We start from the raw sequence: 26,356 nt of genomic DNA, 5'->3' as shown, positions 1-26,356 counted from the left end.
AAACTCACTGCAGGAGCTGTCCACTGGGAGAAGCAGCCCAAAAATCACATCTTGGCTCAAGCTCTTTAAGCTCAGGCATGCTACACCTGGGATATTCTCAAGTAATTTCCTAACATTCAGTTTGCAAATTTTCAGCTAACTTTTGACTATCATATTGGCAACACTGGGTAGACAGAATCTGACCCAAATATCTGAGTATTTTTTCACATTCTCTAAAATATTTGAGTTTTTCCCAGCAAGCTTCTCCCACTTTGGCTCCACCTACCTTCACCTACGTCGGGAAGAAGATCCCTTAATGTAACAATGCACCTCAGAAGTGCGCTGAGAGAGCACTATGAACGGAACGTTTCTACACTCCAAAAGTTCATATGCTGAGCCCAAGGCCCCAGTGTGATGGCATCTGAAGGTGAGCCTCTGGGCAGTGTCTGCAGGTGTTGGATGGGAGCTCTCTTTATTGCATTTGTGTGTCTGTCTCTCTGCTCTCAGATAAATATCTTTCCTAAAAAAAAAAAAAAAAAGGAATAGACAGAGCTCCCTACATCTCCACCAGAAGTCCCCCTGCTCCTTCTCCCTCCTCTTTCTTCCCACCCATGCCTCCTTCCCCTGCCTTGGTTCAACTCCATCTCATCAGTTACTTTATATTAGAAAGTTCCCTGGCTACTCTGAGCCTCAGTTTCTCCATCTGTAAGGCAAGCAGATTAGCATTATTTCCAAAAATAGTTGTGAAAGTTAAAATGAGATAATACAGAGGGTGACTCTTGCAGTGCTTAGTGAATGTTTCTTTCCCTTTGTGTTTCTCAAAGACAGAATGCATAATGTGGACAAAAACTACTAAGCGCTTGTTAAGACTCGTGAATTTTCTCTATGGTTGATCAGGACTAATACATGAAACCTCTCGCTTGAGAAACTTAACCTTCTTAAGTCTTGGCTCCACATCTGTAAAACTGTGATAAAATTGCTCCTCACAGGGGGATTTGTAAAAATAAAACATGAGATAATGCCTCTAGCATGCTTAATATAGCATCTGAAACCTAAAATGGTACTATAACATTTTCTGGCTAAGCTAAGTTTGGATTCAAATTCTGGAGGGAGACAACACTTCTAGGCACCATCCCTGATAAATATTTACATCTGTTTATATGCATGGTAGCTTTTTATTTCTATCTAGATGAGAACATTGCATAGCTCTTTCCATTCAGTAAGTTCAATAATTTGAGTGAAATATGAATAAAAGAGCAATAAATTGAACTTATCAGATTAACCCTAGTTGATCAAGGTTGAGAAAATGGAGCATGGAATATGCATGCTTTGACCAGTAATGTCCTAAACAATTTAAGATCAGTGCAAAGGGCAGAAAGGGAACTCCACAGGCCATGCCACCCTATACAGTGCAAAGGCACATCTCTCCATCTGCATGAACATTCTCCTGCTGCCACATTTCTTCTCAAAAAAAAAAAAAGAGAGAGAGAGAGATTTTATTCATTTGAAAGGCAGGGTTGTTGCAGAGAGAGAGGGAGATACACAGAAAATTCTTCCATCCTGATTCACTTCCCAAAGGGCTACAAGGGTAGGGGTTGAACCAAGCCAAAGCCAGGAGTTTCATCTGGGTCTCTTAGTACGTACAGGGGCCCAAGCACTTGGGCCATCTTCCACTGCTTTCTCAGGCACATTAACAGGAAGCTGGGTTGGAAGAGGAGCATCTGGGACTCCAGCCGGTGCCCATTTGGGATACCAGCATCACAGGCAGCGCCTTAACCCCCCTATGCCACACTGCCAGCCCCACCATATTTCTTGAAGCAGTGTAGGCTTCTGCCATCTGAAAATTTTATATAAGTAGCCTCAGAGACCACAGACTCCCTTTGAGCACATACCTAATGGCTTCCCAACATCTGGAAAACTAAGCATAGGCAAATGACTACCTCAGCAAAGGAACATATGTTCCCAACATTAAAATTCTCTGGGGAACGGAGCAGCACTGTGGCATAGTGGGTAAAGCCACTGCCTGGAGTGCCAGCATGCCATATGAGGGCCGGTTCAAGTCCCAGCTGCTCCACTTCCAATCCAGCTCTCTGCTACGGCCTGGGAAGGAAGTGGAAGATGGTCCAAGTCCTTGGACCCCTGTATCCATGTGGGAGACCTGGAAGAAGCTCCTGGCTCCTGGCTTCAGATTGGCACAGCTCCCATTGTTGTGGCCAGTGAACCAGCAGATGGAAGACCTCTCTCTCGTTGCCTCTCCTTCTCTATGTACCTCTGACTTTCAAATAAATAAAATATTTTTTAAAAAAATAAATAAACAAAATAAAATTCTGTGGGAACCTTGATGGGCTTCCCACCATATTCTGAGATACCCTTAGGAAAGCTGCCTGCTGCGGAAGGCCTGCAAGGCAACTCCTAAGAAACACAGCCCTCCTGCCTCCCTGATTCCTCAAAATCATTCCTCGCCTCTGGGGCTGAAGTAAGGTGCCAGGCAGGCTCTATCCGGGATGAGGTGCCACTTCGCAGTTTAGCCTCTATCTGCAAACTTAGGAAAGAAAAAGTTGCCTTCTCCATGGAGAATAAATCTGCAACACACAGTTTCAGAACAACAAAAGCCGTAACTCCATTCTCTGTCAAAAACCGATAGATGCACGCAAGAGTCAATGAAATTCCCAGAAAATGTCTGCTGAACCACAGCCAGGCAGCAGGCAGAATGCCCGACCAGGCTGGTCTGCAGACAAGGCTCTTGCACAGAACAGTCGGCTGCTCTGCCTCCCAGCGATATCCAGCTCCGGGGGTGGGACTCAAATTCCAGACCATCACTCTCTCCTTGGCACCTTACTTAACCTTCCCTAGGAAGGTTCCCTGTTGGGGGAAAAATAAATAAATCCTGAGGTGAAGGAGTCCCCGGAAAACAGGTGCACAACCCTGAGCTCTTTCAGGTGTAACTGTGGTTTGAATACCTGCCTCCCCCCAAAATTCCCGTGGGCACTTGGACCCCAAGGCGAGGCTGGCATCCACAGCAGGGCCTCAGTGGGAGGTGACTCAGATATGGAGGGGATCATACCCTCAAGGATGCAGCAAGAAGGGCTCCACCCCAGGACACCTTGAACTTGAACTTCCCAGATTCAAAAACCCATGAGAAACACATTTCTCTTGTTTATGAAGTACCCAATCCACGGTCCTGTGAGCAGGACCTCAGCGGTCCTGGCTGAAACACTCAGGCCCAGTGAGGGGGTTTTTCCTCTGTGGCAGTGTCTCTCCTCCTGGGAGGCTTGGATGTGGAGCGAGGGGTAGGGGCCACGGCAGGGCCTGGGCGGGATGCGCCAGCGGCCGAGGGGAAGGGAAGAGCTTGTACAGTGCACCTGCTCAGGCACTGCCTGCCAAGCGCTGCCCTCACTGCCCCAGCGTTCACCACATGGAAAGTCCAGGTCCAAATGGAGCATTTCCCAGCGGGCGGCCACAAGACGTCAAGTCGAGCACCAGACAACATGTGGCCCCCACTTCCCAGCACCCAAAAACAGCCCAAGGGAACACATGGTTCCACAGGTCTCCTCAGCGGGGGTCTGCAGCACCAAGCTTCACCCCCTGGGTGGTGCTGAGGCAGATGCCAGAGGATCCTGTGCACCTTGGCGGCTGTTCCCATGCCCCAGGATGAAACACTCACTGTTGTCTTTGGTTGGAAAAACACAGGGCTGGACTCCATCAGTAAGATGGCTGCAGACTAAGCTATAAGAAAATAGTGTGATGACATAGCCATGCAGGTGCCAGAGATCTCAGCACACATCAGTCAGACCACGCAGGTCTCAGGTGTTTGGGGCTTTTACACATATAAAGTGGGAATAACAACACAATCCACTAAATAGGATAGAAGCCTGCGAGGACTACATAATGCCGTGAACGTAAAGGTTGGCCCGTGGCGGGTGCTGAGTAAAGAACAGCTACCATGGGTGCTGCACCTGTGTGAGAGGAGACCGGAGCCCGAGGGCACCAGCAGGGGACCCTGAACCCCAGACCGGTTGGAGCTCAGACCCCAGGATGCGTTCAGCTGTGCATTTACTGAGTGATAGTTCTCTGGTGCTCAAATATCATGCTGAAAGTGTCAGGCGATCATCAGACATGAGCAACTGGAGGGTGCCACGAGACCCTTCCCTGGGGGTGAAACCAAGGGCCCTGATGTCCTCCCAGAACGCACCCAAGATTTCCCACTTATTGTGGAAGTATCCTGATAAAATGAGGGGTCAACCAAATGGGAAAATTCTACTGTACACCCATAAGCACAGATAGCCCAGGGCATGCAGCTCTGGCTGTCAATCACAAATGCCTGTCATGAGCACCACAGCCACTTCACCAATTAACTAGTGATACGGTAGGCATAGCAGCCACAAACAAGGAGGAACATGTGCCCTGTTTCCTCTAAACTGGCCCATCCCTCCCTTGGAACGGTATTTCAATAAACTTTTGCTTTAAAATCCCTATTTTGGTCTCAGCATTATCATTCATCATTCTGTCAGCAAAAAGGGTCCGAGGTAAGCCGGCCACTAAAAAGTATCTTGGTGTTTCTAATTTACTATTTAGCAGAAATTATAGATGTAAAGAAAACGTGGCAAAAAGTGAACTGACAGCCAGGGTTGTGTATGTGTTCACTCCTCCCTCTATTGGTCTTGATACTTTCCTTGGTTTTGAAAATATCTCAGGGCTGGCACTGTGGCATAGAGGGTAAAGTTGCCACCTGCAGTGCCAGCATCCATATGGGTGTCCATATGTCCTGGCTGCTCCACTTCCGACCCAGCTCTCTGCTATGGCCTGGGAGGGAAATGGAGGACGGCCCAAGTCCTTGGGCCCCTGCACCCACGTGGGAGACCCAGAGGAAGCTCCTGGCTCCTGGCACAGCTCTGGCTGTTACAGCCATTTGGGGAGTGAACCAGCGGATGAAGACCTCTCCCTCTCTCTCTCTCTAACTCTGACTTTCAAATAAATAAATAAATCTTAAAAAAAAAAATATCTCTGGAAAATACTGCCAGCCACTGGGTATGCTTAGCACAGGCCTCCTTAGACAGACAGTCTGCACTCATCCTAGATCAGGGTACACCCTCCCCTTCAGGGTGTTTTTATATAATGCTACCTGGACCAGAGAGTCTTACTGATCCAGGGCTCACAGCAGACAAGTAAGTGGACATCTGCCCTGTTGTTATTGAGGAGCATATTTTAAAATTAATATTTCAAGGGTCCTTGCCATTTATTTAGACAAGAATTCCAATTATTGGCTCAAATGAGACAGACAACATGGTAAGGTACAGAATTTGGGGGAGTGAGAGAAATACTCAGGAACAAGATGGCTTTAATTAAGGGAAGGATGGTCAGGAATATGAACTAGGAGTTCCACACCAGGCAAAGAGCAGATCAGGGCCTACGTGCGGGAGTCCACAGGCCAGATCTGTGGGGAGAAACCTCTCGACAGGAGTGGCAGCGAATAGAGTAGCAAGCAGGCAAACAGCATGGCTGAGAGGGAAAGGGGGGAAGTGGCCAGGTGGCCACCGCCCAAGGGGTACAGGGGAGAGCAAGGGCAGGCCCAGCACCCTCCCCAGCCTCTTACCCACTTCCAAAAGGGAAGTGGTTACCTAGTCTAATTGGCAGGTGGGTTGATACAGGTGGGAGCACATAGGGGGCAGGGAGTGCTTGGTCTCCAGGGCACAAATCTAATCCTATCTGTCTTCCCATATTACTGTAAGCCTCCAGCTAGGGCCTGCTGCTCCCCTGTGTTAAAGGGACAGAAGCCCACAGAAGGCCTTGGAATGGGAAACCAAACACTTTCTTGGTGAATCTGAGCAAGTTCCTTGATTATTCTGAGTGTCAGGGTTCTCATCCATATGTCGGGAAATGCATTTATAGATTTTGGTAAGACATGCTTCAGATAGTTCCATTTTGACTTCAACCACTGCCTGTGTATAAATAAATCTTGATTCTACACATTTTGCTCTGATTCATCACTAAGTTTGTATATGCCAGTGTCTGCAGAACACCTGGTTGTCATTCCAGCAGCTGAAACAATTCAAGTCCCTAAAATGAGAACATCTTTCCAAATTCACCTTAGCCAATGTGGACACATGATCAACAGACCTTGTCCACCCTCTCCAATTCCCTAAATTTAAAAGTTGGGGATCCTCTTGCAACAGTCAGGTTGCAAAACAATTTCGTTCTTCTTCCAGAGGAGTTTATGAATTCCCAACTCAGGCCCTTTCTCATGTATGCACCTAACACATACCTCTTCCTTCCTCCCAATGTCAAACAATCCTCTAACAACCAAACACTGAAGTGTGCAGACAGTACAGCATTGAGAGGGAACAAGCAGTAGCAGAGAACATAGCTTGGAGAAAAGACAATCAGGAATAGAATCCTGACCCTTTCCTATTTAGCTACATTATGTAACCTTTCTGAGACTCTGTTATATTATCTGTTAACTGGGCAGAATCATATTTGCATGTCTGCAGAAGATTCAGAGATGTACGTTTTACCAAGTTCCTGGTGCAAAATAAATCCTATATAAAGAAGTGAGAGAGAAAGGTAAAAGCCAAGGTCAGCCACAAGGACACTGTGCACCTGCTAGGTACAGGAGATTCTGGGAGCACCAAAAATAAAACTCACTTGCTCTTGTCCAATACGGGTAAGTGTGTACCTCTAGACACTACCACCCAGACAGCCTCTCCTATGGATAGAGACATCAGTGTAGTTCACAGACTTGAACTGCACTCTGGCCAAAAGCACTATATAAAGATTAAGTATGTGACAAAAAATTTGTAGCAACATCAGCTAATTGCAAAGTTGAGAAAAAGAAAGTAATTAAAGTTAGAGATGAGCCAGCAAGTAATTCACTTAATTGTTAAGCACAGAACATTCTCCAATCTGTAATCCTCTCTTCACTTGAATTTAAAAAAAAAAGGTGTTCAGGACACTTAAATGCTTAAACACAGTTCTTTAAGGCAAGGTTTCAGTTGTGACTTTTTGGAGTGGATGTAGGCTGCCCATTTCACGTGCCAAAGTAGATCAAAGATACATTCATTGTTCAGTGTACTTTCTCTGTGGTTTTTGTTTGTTTTGCTCTTTCTAAAGAGAATATGTCGTCCACTTTGCTTGGTTTAAAAATAAAATGGATAATTGATATAATAAACAGATAATCTACAGATGTAACTTATTACTCTATGTTACAAATACATCACAGTTCAAAATTATAGTTCAAAACCTATAATTCTTCCAGAAAACTATAGATGCATGCGTTCAGGAATACATTCAAAAAAGAGAAAGACAGAATTAAAATTCCACAGAGGTGAGTAAAAGAAAGAAATTCACATTATGGATGGTCTCAGAGTGTCTGTGGGTCTCACTTTTGTTGTTTGTGTTTTGTCTCTTAACCTGTATGTTTCTAGTGCTGTCAAATCAAAAAATCAATGTCATTTCAGCAAAACAGCATGCAATCCAGCACCTCACCACTCCCTTCCTGGCCAGCCTAGAGGTCCTGCCGACTGTCCTGCACATTGCTTCTCATTCCTCCTTTCAAAAGCCAAAGGATGCTCACCCAAATCAGCAGCTGCCAGGCCTGGTTCCCCAGGGAATATGAGCTGAGTCTGCCCTCTGCACACTGTGACGCTTGTTCTCCAGAAGCTAGGCTCGAAATCCAACCAAACTATGTCATGGACTGAATTATGTCCCAAAAGGTCCTAGAACCCAGTACCACAGCATGTAACCTTATTTGAAAACAAAGCTATTGTTCATAGAATTAATTAAATGAAGTTGTGCTGGAGTAGGGTGGGCCCCATATCCAACTTCACTAGTGTCCTTATAAAGAAGACCAGGCAAGGATACCCAACAGGGAGAGCACAGTGTGACAACAAAAGCAGAGACAAGGGTGTGCTTCTTCAGGCCAAGAATGCCCAGATGGACAACACAACCCCAGGAGCATGGGAAAAGGCGCAACACTTTCCCCTCTCAGTTCTCAGAGGGAAACAGCCCTTCCCACACCTTGATTTTTAGACTCCAGAACCTAGAGGCAATAGGTTGCTGTTGTTTCAAGCCATGCTGTTTGAGGCTCTTTATGATGCAGCCCTGGGACACTCCTGTACTCTGCAAGGTCCTCTCTCCTTGTCATGGGATGCAGCAGAACGCCATACCTGAGCCTGTTAGGGACATGCAGGCTCTCAGATCCCACCCAAGGCCACCCTGAGGCCAAAGAGACACTCATTCAGAGATCCAAAGCCCTGACTCAGTTCCAGCTTTGTGTGACTTGGACCTGAGTCCCCTCCTCTGCAAACAGAGCTGGTGATGGCTGCTGAATCAGCCTCACACAATGACCAAGAGAAATGAGACAACAGACGAAGGTGCTTTGTGATGCAAGAAACTGAACAAACACAGTATAAGGCATTGTCACAATTTTATCACTTATCTAGTGGTACTACTGGCCCTGTTATGATGTGTTCACACAAGTATTGGCCAAGAAAAATCTGATATTTGATGTTATGCATTAATTCATGTGTTTATTCATAAACAGATATTTAGGTCCTACAAGGCTCTGTTTAGGCCCTGGGGAAATGGAAAAGGTGTCATCAGGAGTAGACATTTGGCACAGCTGTTAATATGCTGCTTGGGATACCCACATCCCACATCAGAGTGCCTGATTCAAGTCCCAGCTCCTCCACTTCCCTTCCAGCTTCCTGCTGATGTGCATCCTGTGAGGCAGAAGATGATGGCTCAATACTTGAGTCCCTTGCCACCCATGTGGGAGACCTGGACTAAGTTCCAGGTTCCTGGCTTCAGCCTGTCTCAGCCCTGGCTATTGTGGGCATGCCATGAATGAACCTGCAGATGGAAGCTCCTTTCTCTCTCTCTCTCTCTCTCTCTCTCTCTCTCTCTCTCTCTGCCTTTCAAATAAGGTGAAAATATTTTTTGGAGAAGTAGAGTTACAGACAGTGAGAGGGAGAGGGAGAGAGAGAAAGGTGTTCCATCTGCTGGCTCACTCCCCAAATGGCCACAAAGACTGGAGCTGAGCCAATATGAAGCCAGCAGATTCCTCCAGGTCCCCCATGCAAGTGCAGGGACCAAAGCACTTGGTCCATCTTCCACTGCTTTCTCATGCCATAACAGAGAGCTAAATTGGAAGAGGATCAGCCAGGTCTCAAACCGGCACCCATACAGGATGCTGGCACCACAGGCAAAGGATTAATCTACTGATCCACAGTGCCAGCCCTGAAAATAAAAATTTTTAAAGAAAATAAAGATGTTGTCTCCGCCCTCTGTCGACCTTATCTTTGAAGCAGAGATATATTTCCAGTCATACTTTTAAAGTTGCATCCTTCCCACCAAGGTTAGTGAAACGCAGGACACAAGGCCAGGCTAAAAGAAAATGAGATCTGGGAAGATCTCAGAAACATGCTAGTACTGCTGAGTTGATTACGTGGAAGAGAGAAGCTCAATCACAGGTGTCCCTGATTCTCTTGATTGTGGAAAAAGAGAATAAAGAGAATTTGAATATCCATAAATGGAATGTCTTGAGTTAAAGCTCTCTGTCGCCTGGGAAACCTCCATCTCTTAGGAATAAGTAACAGAGACAACAATGCTGAAATTTACCCAAGTATCAAAGACACCAGGAGAGGTTATATATCTGGAGTTCACACTTCATTGCAAAGACATAATAGAGACACCCCTTGCCCTCAGCCCTTTGGTAAGGCACCCAAAGACAGAGACACAGAAGGCAGACATACAAGCACAGCCAATGAAAAGTCCAATCCCCCAGCTGTTCTGCACGGTTCTACATGTGCACCTCTCAATGTAACCCAACTAACATAAAACCATCTCTCTAAGTGATATGAAATAGAAACTGCTAGAAACTTCTAAAGGGCAGCTACATGGGCTATGAGAAACTATAAGATGAATATCTGACTAAAGGAGGTCAGCAAAGCCTTCTCTTCGGAAGGAGCTGGAGCTGACCTGTGAATGATGGGCAAGGGTTAAGTTGGAAATAGGACAGAAAGTCCCAAATAGAGGCAGTGGGCTGTGGAAAGGACCTGCGTAGGGAGAAGGGACTAGGCAAAGCCAGCGTGGCTACAGAAATAAGAGTGCGAGGTAAGGATGTCAGAAGAGAGAAACGATAAAGAATTCTCTGCCACATTTCCTCCATGATGCTTTATTGCTAGGACGGGGTCCTGATCAGATGCAAAGGCCCTGCGTTCTCGGTTATCCTCTCAGGGTGGAATCCACAGAAGAGTTAAAATTCACAACACTTTTCCTAAGAGGTGTAGGAGGGGCTTCAAATAGTTCATGGGGAAAGTAGAATTAAAAGTTCATATTTGGAGTAAACACATTTTTTTAAACTTTTATTTAATGCATATAATTTTCCAAAGTACGACTTATGGATTACAATGGCTTCCCCCCCATACCGTCCCTCCCACCCACAACCCTCCCCTTTCCCACTCCCTCTCCCCTTCCATTCACATCATGATTCATTTTCGATTATCTTAATATACAGAAGATCAGCTTAGTATACATTAAGTATGGATTTCAACAGTTTGCTCCCACACAGAAACATAAAGTGAAAAATAATAGATGATTTTTTTAAATGATGATGAAATCAGAGCAGACCTATTGTCATGTTTAATCCCAGTGAGAGTCAAGTTGGGAATTGATAATTTCTTTTTTTTTTTTTCTTTTTTTTTTTCTTTTTTTTTACAGAGGATCAGTTTAGTATGCATTAAGTAAGGATTTCAACAGTTTGCACCCCCATAGAAACACAAAGTGAAATATATTGTTTGAGTACTCGTTATAGCATTAAATCTCAATGTACAGCACATTAAGGATAGAGATCCTACATGAGGAGTAAGTGCACAGTGACTCCTGTTGTTGACTTTACCAATTGACACTCCTGTCTATGGCATCAGTAATCTCCCTATGCTCCAGTCATGAGTTTCCAAGGCTATGGAAGCCCTCTGAGTTCTCCGACTCTTATCTTGTTTAGACAAGGTCATAGTCAAAGTGGAGGTTCTCTCCTCCCTTCAGAGAAAGGTACCTCCTTCTTTGATGACCTGTTCTTTCCACTGGGATCTCACTCGCAGAGATCTTTTGCCAGAGTGTCTTGGCTTTCCATGCCTGAAATACTCTCATGAGCTTTTCAGCCAGCTCCGAATGCCTTTAGGGCTGATTCTGAGGCCAGAGTGCTATTTAGGACATCTGCCATTCTATGAGTCTGCTGAGTATCTCACTTCCCATGTTGGATCACTCTCCCCTTTATTTATTCCATCGGTTAGTGTTAGCAGGTACTAGACTTGTTTATGTGTTCCCTTTGACTCCCAGTCCCTTCACCATGACCAACTGTGAACTGAAACTGATCACCTGGAACAGTGAGATGGCATTGGTACATGACACCTCGATGGGATTGAATTGGAATCCCCTGGTATGCTTCCAACTCCACCACTTGGGGCAAGTCAGCCTGAGCATGTCCCAAATTATACATCTCTTCCCTCTCCCATTCCCACCACCATGTTCAACAGGGATCACATTTCAGTTAATTTTCAACACTTAAGAATAACTGTGCATCAATTACAGAAATTACTACAAGGACTTGTATGCCAGCAAACAGGGAAACCTATCAGAAATGGATAGATTCCTGGACACATGCAACCTGCCTAAATTGAACCAGGAAGACATCGAAAACCTAAACAGACCCATAACTGAGACAGAAATTGAAACAGTAATAAAGGCCCTCCCAACAAAGAAAAGCCCAGGACCAGATGGATTCACTGCTGAATTCTACCAGACGTTTAAAGAAGAACTAACTCCAATTCTTCTCAAACTATTCAGAACAATCGAAGAAGAGGGAGTCCTCCCAAATTCTTTCTATGAAGCCAGCATCACCTTAATTCCTAAGCCAGAGAAAGATGCAGCACTGAAAGAGAATTACAGACCAATATCCCTGATGAACATAGATGCAAAAATCCTCAATAAAATTCTCGCCAATAGGAGTAAACACATTTTTAAATTCAGACATAGTTTTTTTCATAATATTCATTTTCCATGAACTTTTTGAAGACCCTTTCCATGCATGGATTTTAAAAATTTTGCACCAAAATAAACATCTTTTCATTCATTCTATTTTTCCATTAACTTTTCGAAGGATTCCTTGTACATTCCTAGGCAATACTTCTTTCCAACTAAAACTTACAGACTGTAGTATATATTTACTGACTGCACTGGTTTCCACTGTCTGAATATATGCATCTCAACTTCAAAAAATGTACAGAGATGTGAGTTTCAGGTTTTGCAAAACTATTGAACCAATACAGCTATACATGACTTATATGTGTGCACACACTGACTCAAACATTCAACCCTATTTCAGAGTAAACTTTGGAATATTAAATCTTCAAAAATAATTATTTGTCAAACTATATTCAGAAAATGTGTTTTTGTTTTTCAGTACCTTACAAAACAGTGATTCAAAGACCAGTATTTTTCAACTTTATGAATATTCTAGGTGTTTATTTTTTCTATTAATAACAATGGAAGAAAAATCTAAGCAGAAAGAATGAGAATATTGCCTTTTTAATAATAGATATGTTTTCAAAGTGGCAGTCTCATCCTAATATTATGAAAGCTCTAGAGCCATGACCTCCGTCTCCTGATACCTAGTCCAGCATTCTTGGCATTTCAGGTCTTGCTCAATATTTCTGGAAGCTAAAGGCAAAAATCTGTCAATTCAACCCAGTCAGAGCTGACCTATGTCTTGACTTTTGAATATTACAAAATGAAGAGGAAACCAAAGAACACAGACTCCCTCTGGAGACACAGAAGGTCAGGGCCAAGAAGCAAGACAGAAAGGATCAATTCTCAGCAAGCTGGATCTTCACCGGAAACTGCTGAGTTTCCACTTGCCAGTGATTCCTGTGCTCACACCCACAACCAGTCTGGGGGTGTTCAGTCCCACACCTGCAGAAATTATCCATCCATTACCAGAATCTTCCTTGGACTAACGTTTTTAAAACACAGCAAATGAAATTTGCCAATATGTGCATATGCAGATTGTTCTGATTTCATTGAAATCTGAGAGCATTTTAATAATGAGAGAATCATAATTGGTAATGGTAAAACCTTAAGAACTTTTGGCCTGAATATCATAGGCATATTGGAAAAAGCATCTTCAAATACTGTTTCCCTCTTCACATCACCAATATCATAAACACCTTTAATTTATCTTAAGTGAAAAAAATGCTTTTTTGCAAGCTACAAATGAGATTCAGCCACATAAAATAATAATGACCTTGATCAGATAGTGCAACAAAACTATTAACATTCATGGATTTAGACTAAATATATAGAAGATCTACATTTCACAGAAAACGTGAATTAACTCAAGACCATTTAATTGTAGATGGAAAATATTAGAAACAGTTAAAGATATTGATTTCCATAGGTAATGGCAATGTGGCGACCAGAAACAGAAATTCAAGAGAAGGAAACAAGGCTACAGATGTGGGATTCATTCCAGCTGAATATTGTAATGAGGAAGAACAATTCCATTTTACCATTTAGTCCTTTTGGTCAGTTAAAAATGATAGCATTCTTTTTTCTTAACTGTGGCTTAATCCCTTAAGCAATGACAAATAGCACATAGTCATTAATATGATCTGAACAGTTCATTCTACTCCATTCTATCTGTTTGAGTAAAATAGTTATTGATGGCAATCTGTGATTTAAACAAAATACAAAACAGAATCAGAATACTGAAGTTTGTATGAACATCTAAGCCTGTCTAATTCAAGCCTCTGAATTTCCAGATGAATTAAATGTGACACGGAGGACGAAAAGAAAATTACTTACTGTTAAGGACACAGTCAAGAATGGTGACTCTAACACATTGAATTTCAAGTTCGTTGTGGTTCAACTTCACTTCCTCAGTTCTGAAAAGAGCAAAGCAACACAAAACAAGATTAGCAATATAATGAAAATCACCAACCATCACTGGTCTTCCTGGTTCACTCTGGCTTCTCCTTGGTTCTCCACAGAGCAGCAAGAAAGAACAATTTGACATACAAGTCAGAACCCATCAGAGACCTGCTTAAAGGCCAGGCACCCATGAGCTTACACAGGAAAAGTTCATCTTCATTAGATTTTACTGCCTCTGCTTAAAATCTAGCATCTCCTTCAGCTGTGAATACAGGCAGCAGAGAAAGCTGTTTGAGCAGTACCCAGAACCTACATGCTAATAGCAATCACAGACAGTTAGACATCAAATTATAGTTTCTGCTGATGTTTTGAAATTATATTTATTTTTTAAAGATTTATTTATTTATTTATTTGGAAGTCAGAGTTATACAGAGAGAGAAGGAGAGGCAGGGAGAGAGAGGTCTTCCAACCACTGGTTCACTCCCCAACTGGCACAACAGCCAGAGATATGCCGATCCGAAGCCAGGAGCTTCTCTCAGGTCTCCCACGTGGGCGCAGGGGCCCCAGGACTTGGGCCATCATCTGCTTTTCCAGGCCACAGCAGAGAGCTGGATTGCAAGTGGAGCAGCCAGGACTAGAACCAGCACCCATATGGGATGCTCGCACTGTAGGCAGCGGCTTTACCCACTGCACCACAATGCCAGCCCCTATATTTATTCTTGTGTGTCATTTAAAATTAAAGCTACTTGGGTGTGAATGGTATAGTGTCTAAGAAGCCACTTGGACACCTTTATCCTGTATCAGAGTGCCAGAGTTTAAGTCTCATCTCTACTTTCAATTCCATCTTCCTAAAAACATACAACCTGGGAGACAAGAGGTGACAGCTCAAGTATTTGAGTTCCTGCCACCCGTGTACAAGATTCAGAATGAGTTCCTGGCTCCCAGCCTCAATCCCAGCATCTTATGGAGTGAACCATAAGATGGAAAATCTCTTTCTCTGCCTTTCAAATAAATAAACAAATAAAATTCAAATTACAGTAGTCTTGAGACTGACTTCTATATCATGTTGTTTACTGTGTTAGTACAGAAGCTCACAATACAGATTTTATAATATTTTGATAACTGTGCTATCATACCATTTCATAAAATATATTTGTGAAGTATATTTATATCACTATATATAATTTTATGTTTATATACAATTAATTATAATTTCATAAAAATGATATTTTCATTATAAAAGCATTTCCATTGCATTCAATTTCCTTTTGAACCATGTATCTTTTATTTTATGCCCTCAAAAATATTCTCTGAGGCTGGCATTGTGGTGCAGCAGGTAAAGCCACAGCCTGCAACACCAGCATCCATATGGGCTTTGTTTGGAGTCCTAGCCTCTCCACTTCTGATCCAGCTGCCAGCTAACACACCTGGGAAAGCAGCAGAGGATGGCCCAAGTACTTGGGCCCATGCCTCATATGGGAGACCCTGAAGAAGTGTCCAGCTCCTGGCTTCCGACCAGCCCAGCTCCAGCCATTGCAGCCATTTGGGAAGTAACCAGCAGATGGAAGAACTCTCTCCCTCTCCCTCACCTTCACCCTCTCACTCACCCTCTCCCCTCTCCCCTCTTCCCCCACCCCATAACTCTGCCTCTCAAATAAATAAATATTTTAAAAAATAAATCGTCTGGGAAAATATCTAAGGATTCCACCATCCTGTCCAGGGGGTCCTGTGTATAACAATGTTTAGGAGCTCTGCTCAGTGGCCTTGGCCAATCTCACACTGAGCTCTGGGCCCTAATCCAGGCCCCTCCCAGGCCTGACCATACCTCATCAAATAGCCTCAGCACAACTTCTACCCCAAGAAGTTTCCCTGGGCCCCTCTTCCACATCCCCTAGACTAGGGGTTGGCACATATTTTCTGTTAACTATGAACATCTAGGTGATAAATATTTTAGAATTTGCAGTTTGTTACTCTTCTGCCAACGTTCTGGCAACACAACCACAGATTGTATGAACCAACAAGCTCCACTATGGCCCAATCTTGCTCAGGGAAACAGGTTCCAGCTAGACTCACTCTCAGGCTACACCCTGATCTGCAACCTTCAGAGAGCTCAGAATGCTATCATCTTCTTTGTGCCCTTGTCTACCAAATTCCTGCCCATACAGAAGGAGTCTTTCATGAGTGAGCATGAACTTTGACTCTGCTTATCTCTCAGTAATGGTGCAGTGCCTACAACAACTGCCAGTAGTTTGCTGAATGAATAAAAAAGTGAAGGCACCTGGACTCCCAGGAGAGCAGACTATGGTCAGTTTTTTAAAACAAATACACAAAAAAGACTTGAAAGCTTTTCTTGGTTGCTACCATAAACCTTATTCTCAAATCACAGGAAAGCAGACAGGGTAGCCAAGGATTCCTCCAGCGGGACTCCTCTCCAACTCCCATTTTGCTATAATTATCTCTAAAACCACTGAATTGCAGACAGTAGACAAGGTACACAGACAAGGAGCTCCATAGTTTTTCCCTTTGGGGCTTTCTCTTTTATTTAAAGCTGAGATATCAAATGTAATTCAGTCTGACTAATCTCGTGCAAGATGATCTCAGGAGACATACAGAGTAAGTCCTCTGTACATATCAGGTGAACTAGCTGAATTAAGAACATGGACTTCAGGGGCCGGTGCCATGGCTCACCTGGCTAATCAACCACTTTGGCGCCGGCATCCCATATGGGCACCAGGTTCTAGTCCCAGTTGCTCCTTTTCCAGTCCAGCTCTCTGCTGTGGCCCGGGAAGGCAGTGACGGATGGCCCAGGTGTTTGGGCCCCTGCCGCATGGGAGACCAGGAAGAAGCACCTGGCTCCTGGCTTTGGATCTGTGCCGCGCCGGCCATGGCAGCCATTTGGGGAGTGAACCAACGGAAGGAAGACCTTTCTCTCTGTCTCTCTCTCACTGTCTAACTCTATCTGTCAAATAAAAAAAAAAGAACATGGACTTCAGAAACCTCAGAAAACACTTATAACCAAATATCATTTTGAGGCCGAGTGACCCACCTTTCACTCAGTACAGATTTCCAAAATGATATTTAGCTTGTTCATTAATTAAAATATCCACAAAATTATACCCATTTTCTCATTCAATCAGGTAGCTATTCTACATAATCACATATCTCTTAGTTATAAATTTGGTTATTACAAGTTAATGAAGTGAATATCATCTTTAATCTTCTATTTTTATATTTTAACATTCACTTTTGTCCGCCTATCATTAAAGTGAGACCTTTATAAAGATCTGTTTAAACACTGAAGCCCAATTCTAATGAAGGACTACATGATGAATAATTCTACACATTGGGAATGTATCCCAACAACGGTAACATCTTCCATTTACATGCTTACTAGTTATCAACACTGCCTAATTACCTCATTTGGTATTTACAAAAACCCTGTGATATAATCAAAAAAGAATTATGATGCCCACTTCTCAGATAGAAAACTGAGACTCTGTTAAGGTAGTCAGACAAGTTCATATTTTGTTGAGCAGGAGCTGACCAGAGCCCAGACCTGCTGTACCTGATTCCTTCATACGGTCTGCCTACTCCTTAACAGCACTGCCTGAGATAAGACCTGGAGCACAGTGAGCGACAGGAAGATGCACACTGTGCAGGAAAGCTCAGTTCCCTCAATAAGGTCACCAAGCATTCACAATTACTAAAGCAGGACAGAAAGGACCAGACACCAGAAATACCAGAATTTCTAAGTAAATAACACAAAGATACAAGGAACATTCCCAAATACTTCAGATATTTCAAAAGTAAGCATTGTCTTCTGAATAACCCCAGGTAAAAAGAGATCACAAGAAAGCTAAAAGATGTTTCCAATTAATTAAAAATAAAATACACCATATCAAAATGTGTGGGACATAACAAAGTGAGTGATTAGAAGGAAATTTATAGAATTAAATGCTAATGTAACAAAAGAAGAAAGGTCTCAAATTAATTATCTATATTTCTCCCTTAAGAAAATAGCAACAACTCTGACCTCAAAGTCAGCTCTTAATGCATTCTGGTCTAGCTGAATAGCCCATGAGAGCATTTCAGGCATGGAAAGCCAAGACACTGTGGCAAAAAAAATGTCCCACATGTAGGACCTCTGTGGATGAGACCCCAGTGAAAAAAAGTAGTCATCAAAGAAGGAGGTACTTTTCTCTGAAGGAGAAAACTTCCACTTTGCTTATGGACTTATCTAAATATTGACGGAGTTTGTGGATTCAAAAGGCTTTTATATCCTAGGCAGCCTATGTCAAGAGCCTCGAGTGGTCACTGACGTCATACATAAGAGTGTTGTTAAATTAACAACAGGAGCCGCTGTGCACTAACTCCCCATGTAGGACCTCTGTCCTCAAAGAGCTGTATTATGAGAGTTAACAGTGAAACTTGTTCTCAAATATTTATTTCATTTTAGTGTATAAAATGTAGGATATTTTATGTCTCATAATTTTTAGTTATGCCTAAGTGTACAACTCCATCACTTGTTTTTGTAGGTACCTCCTTAATTAATGATAAAACTCACTCTCAAGGACTTATTTTCTTTTAACGTATTAAGTGGAGGGTATTCTTATGTCTCATAAGTTATAGTTATGTCTAAGTGCTCACAAAAGATGTATCATTCTAGAGTACTTCTTTAAAGTCAATTAAGTTTCAAAAAAAAAACGGAAGAAGTGAAATTAACTTTGAGATGCAATGACTTTGAATGGCTCTTGTCTCGACTGTTGAGGAACAATTTTGTGTGCATATGTGTGTGTGTGTGCAAATTGTTGAACTCTTTACTGAGTGCAGAGTTGGTCTTCTGTGTATAAAATTAATTGGAAATGGATCCTACTGGAGAATAGGACTGGGAATGGGAGAGGGAGGAAGAGGAGAGGTGGGAGGGCAATATGGTGGGAAGAATGACTAACTATATTCCTAAATTTGTACTTATGAAATGCATGAAGTTTGTATTCCTTAAATAAAAGGTTTCTTTGGGGGAAAAATGGCAACAAAAGAGCAAAGTAAACCTAAATAAATAAAAAGAGAGGAAACAATTAGAATAAGTGTCAATGAAATTGAAAAACAAGAGAGAGTAAAGTGAAGGAAACTGAGAGCTGATTGTTTGAAAACCTCAATAAAACTAGTAAACTTGATGTTAACTTTCTAAATCAATGTCTTTTAACATCATCTTTCAGCTAATAATGTCTGATTAGTGGAACTGTGATCCGCAAATATAATGTTTGAAACCAGTTCCTTGGGCATGTATTTGGCAGAGTGATTAAGATGCTGGTTGAGGTGCTCACATCCCACACTGGAGTGCTTAGCTCTGAGTCACGGCTCCACTTCCAGAGTTCATACTCCTGCTGATGAGCATGCCAGGAGGCAGCAGGTGATCAGGTGATCACTCAAGTACTGGACTACCTGCCTCCCACGAGGGAGCCTCAGACTGAGTTCTGGCATCCTGGACTTGGCCTGGCACAGCCCTGGGAATGGGAGCATTTGGGGAGTAAACAGCAATGAAGATACCTTACCCATCCTTCCCTTTTCAAATAAAAATGAAAATAAATTACATTTAAAAATAAAACTAATAAACCTGTAGTCAAATTGACAGGAGAGAGAGGGAGAAAGATTATAAATTACCAATATCAGCAATTAAGAGACATTGCTACAGATTCTACAAACATTAAAAGGAAAATAAGGGAATTTTATGGATAATACTGTACCAATAAATTTGGAAACACACATGAAATGGGAAAATTCTTTGACAGACATAAACTACCAAAGTTCACTCAGAAAGAAATAACCTGAGGCCAACATTGTAGCTTAGACAGTAAAGCTGCTGGCTGAGATACCAGCATCCCACATGGGCACTGGTTTGGGTCCCAGTTACTCCACTTCTGATCCAGCTCCCTGCTCATGATCCTGGGAAAGCGGCAGTGTCAGTGGCCCAAGTCTTGGGCCCCTGAAACCATCTGGGAGACCCAGAGGAAGCTCCTGGCTCCTAGCTTTGGTCTGGTCCAGCCATGGCCATCATGGCCATTTGTGGAGTGAACCAGCAGATATAAGATCTCTGTGTGTGTGTGTGTGCGTGTACACGTATGTGCATCTGTGTGTTTCTCCCCCCTCCCCAATGCTGCTTTTCCAATAAATAAAATGAGCCTTTTAAAAAAAGAAGTTTATTACAAATGTGCCTTGGGAAAAAAATAATCTGAAAAAGCCTACATCTGTTTTGAAAACAAATACATAGGTTAAAATATTATAATAAAGAAAATTCCATGCCTAGATGACTTCACTGACATTCCTCCAAACACTTAATAAAAAATAACAATTCAACACACCTGGATCAGAAAATGGAAAACATTTCCTAATTCATTATATGAGATTTGATTTACTATGACATTAAAATGAAACAAAGATGTTACAAGAGAGAATGAACTATGAACTATACATAATAATAACCATAAATATTCTCAACAAAATATCAGCAAATTAAACCCAGCAATATGTTAAAAAGAATAAACTATAACTAGGTGATATTTATTCCAAGAATGAAAGATTGGTTCAATATTTGAAAATTAATGTAATTTACCATGTCCACAGGTTTAATCATATTTTAAAAATATTATTATCTTAATGAATGTGGGAAAAGTACTGACAAATGTTTAAACCAACCAATAATTAAAAACTCTCAGAAAACTAACACGATAGGAGAATTTCCTTGAAGGATAATTTCTATTATATATTTTTTTTCTGTTTTTCCTGTTGTCCAGAGCAGATATAAGCCCTCTGTATTAGTTTAATTTGCATTACTTAAAATACCTGAGAGGAGCTTCTTGGGAAATCAAAGGTTTATTTCAATGTATGGTTTGGAGATTACAATTCAGCACTGGGTGACTCCAGAGTTCAGTGTCTGACACAGGACGGTCATAGCAGACTTGGACGAACAATCACATAGCAAGCCAGGAAGAAGAGAGAGAGAAGCTGGGCAGGCAGAACCTCAACTCAGAAATAATCAGCTCCCTCAAGAAAGCCATCGTCTGAGTACACATCCCCAGTGACCTAAAGACTTCCCCCCTAATGTACATCTCAAGGGCCATAATTAGATCAAGTCCATATCCTTAACCCATTAACCATGTTTTCTTTTTCTCATTATTTCTTTTTAATTAATTTTTAAGGAATACAATTCTATAAGTACAACTTCAGGAATACAGTTATTCTTCCCACCATACCAGCCCGCCCACCAACACTCCCACCCCCCACCTCCACCTTCTCCCCTTGCCAATCCCATTCTCCATTAAGATTCATTTTCAATTAACTATGTACACATTCAACAATTACACACACAAAAAAAACTATTTGAGAATTGGTTTTACAGTTAACTCTCAAGACAATTCATTGAGGCCCTGCATGTGAAGTTAGTGCACATGTTGTTAACAATTAACACTGAAGTATGAAGTGAGTGACCACCAGAGGCTCTTGAAATGAGCTGCCTAGGCTATGAAAGTCTTTTGAATTCATAGACTCCATCAATATTTAGACAAGGCCATAAGCAAAGTGGAAATTCTCTCCTCCATTTAGAGAAAAATACATCCTTCTTTTATGGCCACTTTTTCCACTGGGGTCTCACTCACAGAGATCCTTCATATAGATAATTTTTTGGACAGTGTTTTGGCTTTCCCTGCCTGAAATGCTCTCAAGGGCCTTTCAGCAAGACAAGGAAGACTTAAGGGCTGATTTCTGAGGTCAGAGTGTTACTTAAAGCAATTGATATTCTATGAGTCCACTGTGTGGACTGCTTCCCATATTGGACTTCTCTCCTTTATAATTCTATTATTACTGCCAGGCACTTGATCCTATTTATATGATCTCTTTAACAGTTAATCCTATCTGTATGTTCACTTTAATAATTAACATGATCACTTTAAAATTAAGATGGCATTTTTACCAATATATTAATGGGATTTTGAGTTCCATGATAAGTTTTAAACTGTATCCTTAGATGTAAGTCCATGGGAATGTATGCAGAACTATATATCTTTACAGTCACAAACTTCCTACCCCCTCTACTAGTCCCACTCTTATTTTTTACTGAGATCTATTTTCAATTGACTTTATACACATATGAATAACTATGTTAAGAGTTCAACAAATAGTATGAAGAAAAAAAAAAAAAGAACAAAGAACACAACTGTTCCTCAACAGTCAAGACAAGGGCAGCTCAAGACATCCCTTCCCGAAGTGTCAATTTCACTTCTATAGATTTTGTTGTAGGTACTCTAATAGTTCTCACAGATCAGAGAGAACATATGGTATTTATTCCTCTGGGACTGGCTAAATTCACTAAGTATAATGTGTTCCAGATTCATCCACTGTGTTGTAAATGAAAGGATTTCATTTTTTACCACTATATAGTATTCCATAATATACATATCCCATAATTTTTATATAGTCTTCAGTTGATGGGCATTTAGGTTGAATCCATATCTTAGCTATTGTGAATGGAGTTGCAATAAACATGGAGGTGCAGATAGCTCTTTTGTTTACTGATTTCAATTCCCTTGGGTAAATTCCCAGAAGTGGAATCACTGGGTCATATGGTAGGTATATATTCAGATTTTTGAGGTATCTTCATACTGTCTGCCATAGTGGCTTTACCAGTTTACATTCCCACCAACAGTGGATTAGGGTACCTTTTTCCCCACATCCTCAATAGCATTGGTTCTTTGTTGCTTACTGTATGAAAACCATTCTTACTGGGTTGAGATGAAACCTCACTGTACTTTTGTTTTGCATTTCCCTGACAGGTAGTGATCCTGAACATTTTTTCACATGTCATTTGACCATTTGGATTTCCTCTTTTTGAAAATGTCTATTTAGGTCCTTGGCCCATCTCTGAACTAAGTTTTTTAGTTTTTTTGTTTTGTTTTTGATTTTGATTTTTTAACATTTATTTAATGAATATAAATTTCCAAAGTACAGCTTATGGATTACAATGGCTTCCCAACCCCATAACTTCCCTCCCACCCTCAACCCTCCCCTCTCCCGTTCCCTCTCCCCTTCCATTCACATCAAAACTCATTTTCAATTCTCTTTATATACAGAAGATCAATTTAGTATATATTAAGTAAAGATTTCAACAGTTTGCACCCACACAGAAACACAAAGTGAAAAATACTGTTTGAGTACTAGTTATAGCATTAAATCACAATGTACAGCACACTAAGGACAGAGATCCTACAAGAGGAGTAAGTGCACAGTGACTCCTGTTGTTGACTTAACAAATTGACACTCTTGTTTATGACATCAGTAATCACCCTAGGCTCTTGTCATGAGTTTCCAAGGCTAGGAAGCCCCCTGAGTTCACCAACTCTGATCATATTTAGACAAGGTATAAGTCAAAGTGGAAGTTCTCTCCTTCCTTCAGAGAAAGGTATCTCCTTCTTTGATGACCTGTTCTTTCCATTGGGATCTCACTTGCAAAGATCTTTCATTTAGGTTTTTTTTTTTTTTGCCAGAGTGTCTTGGTTTTCCATGCATAAAGTTCTCTCATGGGCTCTTCAGCCAGATCCAAATGCCTTAAGGGCTGATTCTGAGGCCAGAGTGCTGTTTAGGACATCTGCCATTCTATGAGTCTGCTGTGTATCCCGCTTCCCATATTGGATCGTTCTCTCCCTTTTTTATTCTACTAGTTAGGCTTAGCAGACACTAGACTTGTTTATGTGATCCATTTCACTTAGACCTATCACTATGATTTATTGTGATCAGAAATTGATCACTTGGACTAGTGGGATGGCATTGGTACATGCCACCTTGATGGGATTGAATTGGAATCCCCTGGCACATTTCTAACTCTATTATTTGGGGCAAGTCTGATTGAGCATGTCACAAATTGTACATCTCTTCCCTCTCTTATATCCACTCTTATATATAACAGGGATCACTTTTCAGTTATGTTTCAACACTTAAGAATAACTGTGTATTAATTACAGAATTCAACCAATAGTGTTAAGTAGAACAAAAAATCTCACATCCTCCTTTTTATGTTGCCTGGAATTCCTCAATAAATTTTTTATACCTCCATTTTAAAAATCCATGAAAAGATGCCGGCGCCGTGGCTCACTTGGTTAATCCTCCACCTGCAGCTCTGGCATCCCATATGGGCACCAGGTTCTAGTCCAGGTTGCTCCTCTTCCAGCTCTCTGCTGCGGCCCAGGAAGGTGATGGAGGATAGCTTATAATTAGAGAGGAAATGAAGCAGTTGAACCCTTCCCCACAAAAATATTAAAGATCAGCAAAACAAAGAGCTGATTGTTTGAAAGAAATGAAGAAAATTGACACACATTGGCCCAATTAACAAAAAAAAAAGTGAAAAGACCCAGATCAATAAAATTAGAGATGAAGAAGCAAACATAACAACAGACAGTACAGAAATGAAAGGAATCAGCAGAAATTACTGCAAAGAGCTGTATGCCAACAAATCGGGAAACCTAGAAGAAATGGACAGGTTCCTAGACATATACAATCTACATAAACTGAGACATGAAGACACAGAAATCCTAGACAGATCCATAAACAAGATAAAAATTCAATGATGAATGAAGACCCTCCCAAAAAAGAAAAGCCCAGGACCAGACAGCTCCACTTGAATTCTACCAGATATTTAAAGAACTAACTCCAATTCTTCTTAAGCTATTCAAAACTATTAAAAGAGAGGGAATCCTCCCAAATTCTTTCTATGAATCCAGCATCACCTTAATTCCTAAACCCAGAAAAGATGCAACAGAGAAAGAGAACTACAGACAAATTTCCAGGTTGAAAATAAATGCAAAAGTCCTCAACAAAATTCTGGCCAATCAAATCCAACAATACAACAGAAAGATCATCCACCCAGACCAAGTGGGGTTTATCCAGGGTACGCATGAATGATTCAACATTCACAAATAAAATATGATACATCACATTAACAAACTGAAGAACAAAAACCATATGATTATATCAACAGATGCAGAGAAAACATTTGATAAAATTCAACACCCTTTCATATTGAAAATGCTAAGCAAATTGAGTATAGAAGGAACATTCTTCAACACAATCAAGGCAATTTATGACAAACTCATGGCCAGAGTCCGACTGAATGGGGGAAAATTGGAAGCATTCCCACTGAAATCCAGAACCAGACATGGATGTCCATTCTGACCATTGCTATTCAGGACAGTCCTGGAAGTTTTAGTCAGAGCCATTAAGCAAGAAAAAGAAATCAAGGGATACAAATGGGGAAAAAGGAAGTCAAACTATCTCTATTTGCAGATGACAAAATTATACATATAGGGGATACAAAACACTCCACTAAGAGGATACTGGAACTCATACAAGAATTTGGCAATGTGGCAGGGTATAAAAATCAACACACAAAAATCAATAGCCTTTGTATACATAGAAAATGACAGGGCTGAGAAGAAACCTCTAAAATATATTTAATTCACAATAGATACAAAAAAATCAAATGCCTTGGAAAAAATTTAACCAAAGATGTCATGGAACTCTACAATGAGAATTACAAAACATTAAAGAAAGAAATAGAATACCAAAAAAGTCTTCCATGTTCATGTATTGAAAGAATCAATATCATCAAAATGCCCATATTACTGAAAGCAATTTACAGATTCAGTGTGACACTTATCAAAATACCAAGGACATTCCTCTTAGATAAATTTAAAATGATGTTAAAACACATATGGAAACACAGGTGACCCCAAATAGCTAAAGCAATCTTATACAACAAAAACAAAGCTGGAGACATGAAAATACCATATTTCAAGACATACTACAAGACAGTTATAATCAAAACGGCTGGTACTGGTACAAGAACAGATGGATAGATCAACGAAAAAGAATAGAAACACCAAAAATTAGAAACATCAAGCAAGACCACTACCTTATACCTTAAACAAAAATCCACTCAAAAGAGATCAAAGACCTAAATCTATGACCCAATATCATAAAATTATTAGAAAACATTGGGGAAACCCTGCAAGACAATGGCATACACAAAGACTTCTTGGAAAGGATTTCAAAAGCAGAGGCAATCATAGCCAACAATGACAAAGGGGATTATAACAAATTGAGAAGCTTCTTCACTGCAAAAGAAACACTCAGCAAACTAGAAAACCAAAAGAATTAGAAAAACTAGAAAAAAATTTCTAAAAAATTAGAAAACTAAAAAACAGTATTGGAGATCTATGGGATACTATCAAATGACCCAATATACAGGTATTAGGAGTTCCTTAGGCATGGAAAGAGAGAAAGCATTGGAAGGCCTTTTTAGTGAAATGATAACAGAAAACTTCCCTAATTTAGAGAAAGAAAGGAACATCCATGTACAGGAAGCACATAGAATTCCTAATAGACATGACCAGGAAAGATCTTCACCACG

At 41.2% G+C, this 26,356-nt stretch overlaps 1 long non-coding RNA gene across 2 annotated transcripts in view; it reads right to left on the bottom strand.

Moving 5' to 3' along the window:
• Positions 1–26,356, bottom strand: part of LOC127487367 (uncharacterized) — a 334,927-nt gene that overhangs the window by 285,148 nt on the left and 23,423 nt on the right. For both annotated transcript variants that reach the window (XR_011378078.1, XR_011378077.1), the window contains exon 3: positions 13,837–13,916. This is a non-coding gene — a long non-coding RNA (uncharacterized lncRNA). The remainder of the gene's footprint in view (positions 1–13,836; positions 13,917–26,356) is intronic.

The sequence above is a fragment of the Oryctolagus cuniculus genome, chromosome 8 (genome assembly GCF_964237555.1).
Source record: "Oryctolagus cuniculus chromosome 8, mOryCun1.1, whole genome shotgun sequence".
NCBI lineage: Eukaryota > Metazoa > Chordata > Mammalia > Lagomorpha > Leporidae > Oryctolagus > Oryctolagus cuniculus.
Note: the sequence above shows the minus strand (reverse complement) of the source record. Positions and strands in the feature narration are given on the sequence as shown.